The sequence below is a fragment of the Camellia sinensis genome, chromosome 2, assembly GCF_055761805.1.
Source record: "Camellia sinensis isolate YWXY chromosome 2, ASM5576180v1, whole genome shotgun sequence".
Taxonomy (NCBI): Eukaryota; Viridiplantae; Streptophyta; class Magnoliopsida; order Ericales; family Theaceae; genus Camellia; species Camellia sinensis.
Genome location: NC_138962.1, coordinates 202,330,569 through 202,336,747, shown reverse-complemented (window position 1 = coordinate 202,336,747; position 6,179 = coordinate 202,330,569).

Below are 6,179 nucleotides of genomic sequence, written 5' to 3'. Positions count from 1 at the left end.
AGGAATCGGCAGAGGCCACTGGATGGCTAGATGATCAACCGGATGTGGTGGAAGAGTCCCAACTAGAACAGAGCCCAGCAGGGGCAAGAGTATCAATTGTGGTCGGAAGGGCCGGAAGTCAGATTACATTGTCGGAGAGTGCCGGTACGAAGAATTTCGCTCAGAACAGGAGCATTGTGAATGCAGGGAAAACTGAACAACAAACTGCGCTAACACAGGTAGAATAAGAAAAGATTTGGGATTCTGAGAGAATCCGAAAAGCCAAAGTCCATGAGGGGATCGAAAGTGCTGTGTGCACAAAGACAAAATATGTTGCAGGCATGTGGGCTGAAAGTACTGAGAGTACAAACATACCGGAGCCAGACAGGTGTTTGTCGGCGGCCGATGGAATGTGGTGGGAGGACGATGATTTATGTCTTGCCCACACAAATGAAGATTGGGGAAACCATCAGCCAGACGACACTTGGTATGTCGGAAAGGTCGACCATATGACAAGAAGTGGGCGGTATTTCAAGCTCCCACACCTAGACCAGCCAGAAGCATCTGGGAAGGATAAAGAAGCTGAGAAACAGAAGGAGAAACAGCTTGAAGAGAAGGCTGTGCTCAAACAGTTAAAGAAAATACAAGCAGACATCTCCATCTGGAGACTACTTATGGCTTCACGAGTGCACAGATAGGCTGTCCTATCTGCTATGGACAAGGCCAAACTCTCTATAGATACCACACCAGAGCAGCTGGTTGGACTGGTCATTCCGGGAGGAGGTTCCCTGACACTAACCTTTTCAGATAAAGAACTGCCGCCTGAGGGTGCAAATCATAACAAACCCCTTTACATCTCCGTGGAATGTAGAGGCAAGTGGGTGCCAGTGGTTCTTATCGACACGGGATCCGCCATTAATGTATGCCCATCAAGGACGACATATGCGATCGGGTTGAAGCCCGTGGACTTCATGCCGACTACTCAAGTGATCAGAGCCTATGATAACACTAACAGAGAGGTGATGGGGACTGTCAAAATTCAGACCCAGGTTGGTCCAGGACAACACAACATTGAATTCCATGTCTTGGACGTTCCCGCAACCTTTAACCTACTTTTGGGGCGACCGTGGTTGCACCAGGTCAAGGCAGTCTCTTCCACTTTGCATCAAACGCTGAAGTACCCTCACGGGAAGGGGGTGGCCATTGTTTTTGGGAATTTGTCAATCCATCCACCGCCAGAAGTGTCTACACCAGTCTTGGAAATCGAGCACGGCATGGAGGATGTGTTCCTATCAGGGTTTACTCTGGCTGAGGCCCGGGTTGTGCAGAATATCATGGCCGTTAATGAGGGAGTATATGTCAGTGCTCAATCTGTATACCTCATGAACAAGCTTCAACACATTCCTGGGATGGGATTAGGAAAGAGCGGCCGGAAGGGCGCCGCAGCATTGGGTGAAGTGCCACATAACCCTCATACCTTTGGCTTGGGTTATCTGCCCGCCAAAGAGGACTGGGTAAGGAAGGGAAAGGAAATGGCTGGAAGAGCCAGAGCAAAGCAGGCCGGGAAGCCTTTTGATCTAATGCATAGGCCCATTCACGGTACCCTAAACGAACGCTTCGTCTGGGAGGGGGAAGATTTTCCATTTTGTGGCTTCCTAGAGCCATGGCTAAACGCGGAGAGGAAGCACGTACCAGGTTTTGAGATCTTCTTCGACCTGCAATTATCCGGGGATGACGTTACCGAAGAGCAGACAGACCCATTAGCTGAGGTTGAACAGAGTAAGAAAGTGCAGTCTGAGGACACCGAACTTGAAATGGGGGTAGCACTGGCATGTCTACTTTCAGATCCTCCGATCGACCAGGAGTGCTTGGGAGATAACTTCTCGGTATGCGTGATCGGGAATGGAACGGCTGTGGGCCCACCAGTAACTATTTTGGATACATCTATCACACCCTCTCTCATTTGGCAGTATGAAGAGGGATTTTTGTCCAGCAGCACTGGGTCAGGTAGTGAGCCGGAATCTGATTCCACCGAGTCTTGTGAGTCGGAATCAGGTTCCAGCTCGACTGAGTCTGAGTCTGGTATTCCTGGAGATGATAACCCGGATGCCACAGTCTTGTCCAGGTCGTCTTTTTCTTTCTCTTTTGAGTCTGTTGTAACCAAAGAATCAGATGATTTGGATGTGCTTAATGAGAATCAAGTAGCTGTGGTTTTTGAGTACTTTTCTGTGCCCTTGATTTATTGCATTAACTCAAACTTTCAAAATTTTGATGAAAACGACGAGGACGAAGTTCCTCCGATTTTGCAACGCTTAATTGAACAAGAGCAGGAAAGATTTGTTAAACCCCTAGTTGATGAAATCACTACAATAAATATTGGTACTGAGGAGGACCCGCGGCTGGTCCAGATCGGGTCCACGTTGTCTTCAGAGGAACGCGAGCACTTAGTCGCTTTATTAAAAGATTTCAAAGATGTTTTCACGTGGTCCTATGAAGACATGCCTGGAATCGATCCTGAGATTGTACAGCACCGGATCCCTCTTGACCCTGAGGCCCGACCCGTCAAGCAGAAACTCAGGAGGATCAGCCCTGACTGGGCTCTCAAGATTAAGGAAGAGGTCACCAAGCAAATCGACGCAGGCTTCCTGCTGGTATCCGAATACCCGACTTGGTTGGCCAACATCGTCCCAGTGCCGAAGAAGGATGGCAGGATCCGAGTGTGCATGGATTTCAGGGATTTGAACAGAGCCAGTCCAAAGGATGACTTTCCCTTGCCGCATATTGACGAGTTGGTAGATTTCACAGCGGGGCATGCTTTGCTTTCGTTCATGGATGGCTTCTCAAGTTACAATCAGATAGTGATGGCACCAGAGGACAGGGAAAAGACTACTTTCACCACCCCGTGGGGAACCTACTGCTATAGAGTGATGCCATTTGGGTTAAGGAATGCTGGAACTACATATCAACGGGCCGCGACTACAATATTTCATGATATGATCCACAAAGAGGTTGAGGTGTACGTGGACGACATGATTGTCAAGTCCAAAGAAAGAGAGGGCCACTACACCGCCTTGTAAAAGTTCTTTCAAAGGATCAGAGAATTTCAGTTGCGGCTAAATCCTCAGAAGTGTACGTTCGGTGTTACAGCGGGAAAAATGCTGGGATTTCTGATTACACAAAGGGGCATCGAGGTCGACCCTTCAAAGATAAGAAATGGGCCAAAAGAGGGTCAAAGAAGCAAGTGGTGGTTTCTGGCCTCAAACACAAAGGGGCCCTTCAACAATGTTGAAGAGGGGCCAAAAATAATGCACTTTACAGTTGATGGTCGGACCCAAAACAGTATGCAAGGATGCTCAAAATGCTATGCAAAATAAGGCCAAAAATAGGGATATAACACAAAGTATATAAAGGATGCTCCAAACAGTGAAAGACCCTTAATGAAACATGAATATGGGGTCAAAGTAAGGCCAATTGTAGTTCGGACCACAGCTCAAAAACAGAAGCAAAAGAGGCTAACAAATCATGCAAAAATATTGCCAAAAGAGAGATATAAAGGCAAGTAGCAAATGGATACCACAAACAGTGATGAGCCCTTTAACAATGTTGAAGAAAGGCTCAAAATAAGCAACTTTACAGTTTAAGACATGCCTCAAAACAGTCTACACGTAGGCCAAAAACACTACGCAATGAATATGCAAACAAGAGGGATAATGAAGCAAGTGCAACAAGGAGGCCTCAACCAGTGCGATGCCATCAAACAAAAGTGAAAAGGAGCTCAAAATAAGCCTAACTCTAGTTAGGGTCGGAGTCCAAAACAGCAAGCAAGTATGACTTATGTATTGAACAAAATATGGACCAAAAATGGGGAAATGGAGCTTACCCTTGAAGACTTGTCTTTGGTAGCTCTTTGGCTTGAGTTGCAGCACTCCTAGGCCTTGAAGAACAACCTCCGGCTGCTGGAATGGAGGATGGAAGGGTGAGGCTTGGTGGTGGTATGAAAAGGGGTATAGGAATTAGAAGGTTTTGAGCTTGGAATAGAGAGGGAGAGAGATATAATGCCAAGGGCTTGAGGCAAAATTTTCCAACCCTAATGACAGGGCTGGAGCCTCTGTTATAAAGGCAAAAAGGGGGGGGAAAAATGGAGGGAAAACCAACCAAGTTTCCCTCCAAAATGCAGCCCCCCGGATACAGAATCTGGGGGGAAAACAGATGCATATCTGCACTGTAGATGATGTAAGGAAACTGGCTGGCCAGTTATCTAGGTTGCAGGTGGCCTGCCGGCTACTTCCCATGGCCGGCCGGCCAAGGGTCAAGTGTGATTAATGGCCGGCCACCACAGAAAGAGAGCCTCTGATGTGTGCACAACACAACCCTGTGGTTGAACACTGGAAAAAGTGAACCAGGAGAGAGAACAACCCACTTTTCAAAGGGGTTCAAAAGGGTCAGAAAGGATTACTGGCCGGCCACCAAATATTGGTGGCCTCCCAGGTGTGTACATCACAAATATGTGATTTTGGGTCCAAGAAAATGGCCCAAGGGTGTTCAACATTGGCTTTGAAGTGAAGAAAATCGGGCGATGGAGGGCGATGAAGGGATAAAGTTGGCTGACAGAACAATTACTGGCCTCCCACCCTTCTACGGCCTTCTTACCAATGAAACAGAGGTCCCTGCCAAAAATGAACCAAAACCAATGCAAAACGAGGGTTCGTGGGCCGAAACGCGCAGTTCGGGGCCCCGAAAATGGGCTGTTAGGCACCGGGAGTGGTGTTCGACCACGAAGTCGGTCTCTCGGACCACAGTGTCCCTCAAAAGGGAGCAAATAAGGAGTATGCCAAAAACCGAAGCAAATGGAGGTGGTTAAGCGGTCCCGAACCGAGGCACACGGCCAACGGCTCCGAAAAACCAGAAACTGGACTCCAAACGGGCAAAATGGCCTACGACCACAAAACGTAGCCTACGGCCACTGAGAGATGATCTACGAGACCTCTCCCTCCCTTCACGAAGAGAAAACAGAGAAAATCGAGCCTGGTTCGCAAATCGAGGCAAAGCATGAAAGGGTCCGAAAGTCCGGAGGCAAGGCTCGCAGCCGAGACTCTGAAACTTCTGAACGAGCACGATATGCAACATCACCAAGCGCTCAATCGGTGACGTCTAAGTCTTAAGGTCGGTCAAAAATGGGGTGTCTACAGTTGCCCCTCTTTGACAGAACTCGAAAGTCATAAGTGACGGGAGTGAATGTCAAAACCCAGAGACGACCCATTTTTGACAAGGCCGAAGACTCAGACAAACATACAAAATAACACAGATGTGCCCGCAGGCATGCCCGCAGGCAGGGGCAAAATACAACTGACAATGCAAGAAGCCGAAGGTAACTCAAATGATCGTGCAAATGCAGCAAGCTGTAATGAAGCAAGTATTCGCAAATAGATGCAACAGTTTTAAGCAAGAATGCAACGCAACAACTACATTTCATGCAGTTAGGAATGCAGAGAATTAATCAATTCTCATCGCGTCTCACACGGAGAAGATACAATACCCGCGCGATTCGTCTGGTCGCACCAGCCTCAAATGGACCGTACATACAATATCTTGCCTGCAAAATGAAGGAACTCAGCGAGCACAAACATTTAACCACATACTGTTCAATGTGACATCGAATGCAGACAATCACGGTGTTGATAGAAAAGTGCATCGCAATGCAGGAAAAAACGCTCGTTTCGGCGAGGGCGACTCGATCGCGGCCTCCGGTCCACCTCCCAGAGAGGTTGCAACATGTTCAAAACGATATACTTCACCTTCGATGAGTAAACGATGAGACACGTGTCGGAAGTTGAAGCTGAAGTTCCGGCGGGGCAATTTCGCGCCAGAAAGTGCACTTCTCTTGTACTTTTTCAGGTCTCGGGGACTCCAATCCTCCTCAAAATTTGCAGGGACCTTGGAGGGCATGTGGGGAACATGGCCGGCTAGTTTTATTGGGAGAGGGAGGCCACCGGCCATTTTTTGAAAAGTAAATGGCCGGCCTGCCAGAAAAAGTGGCCGGCCGGCCACTTTGCCTAATCCGGGGGCAGTTTTGTCTTTTCGGCCTCTTTTCTTTAAATACATCTATCCAAACATTTTGAGCTCATAGATGCAGCTCCGAAATCCTCCTCTCTAGCCTCCCAAACCATTTTCTCCCTCAGATCTGGGCTCTATACGTGTTT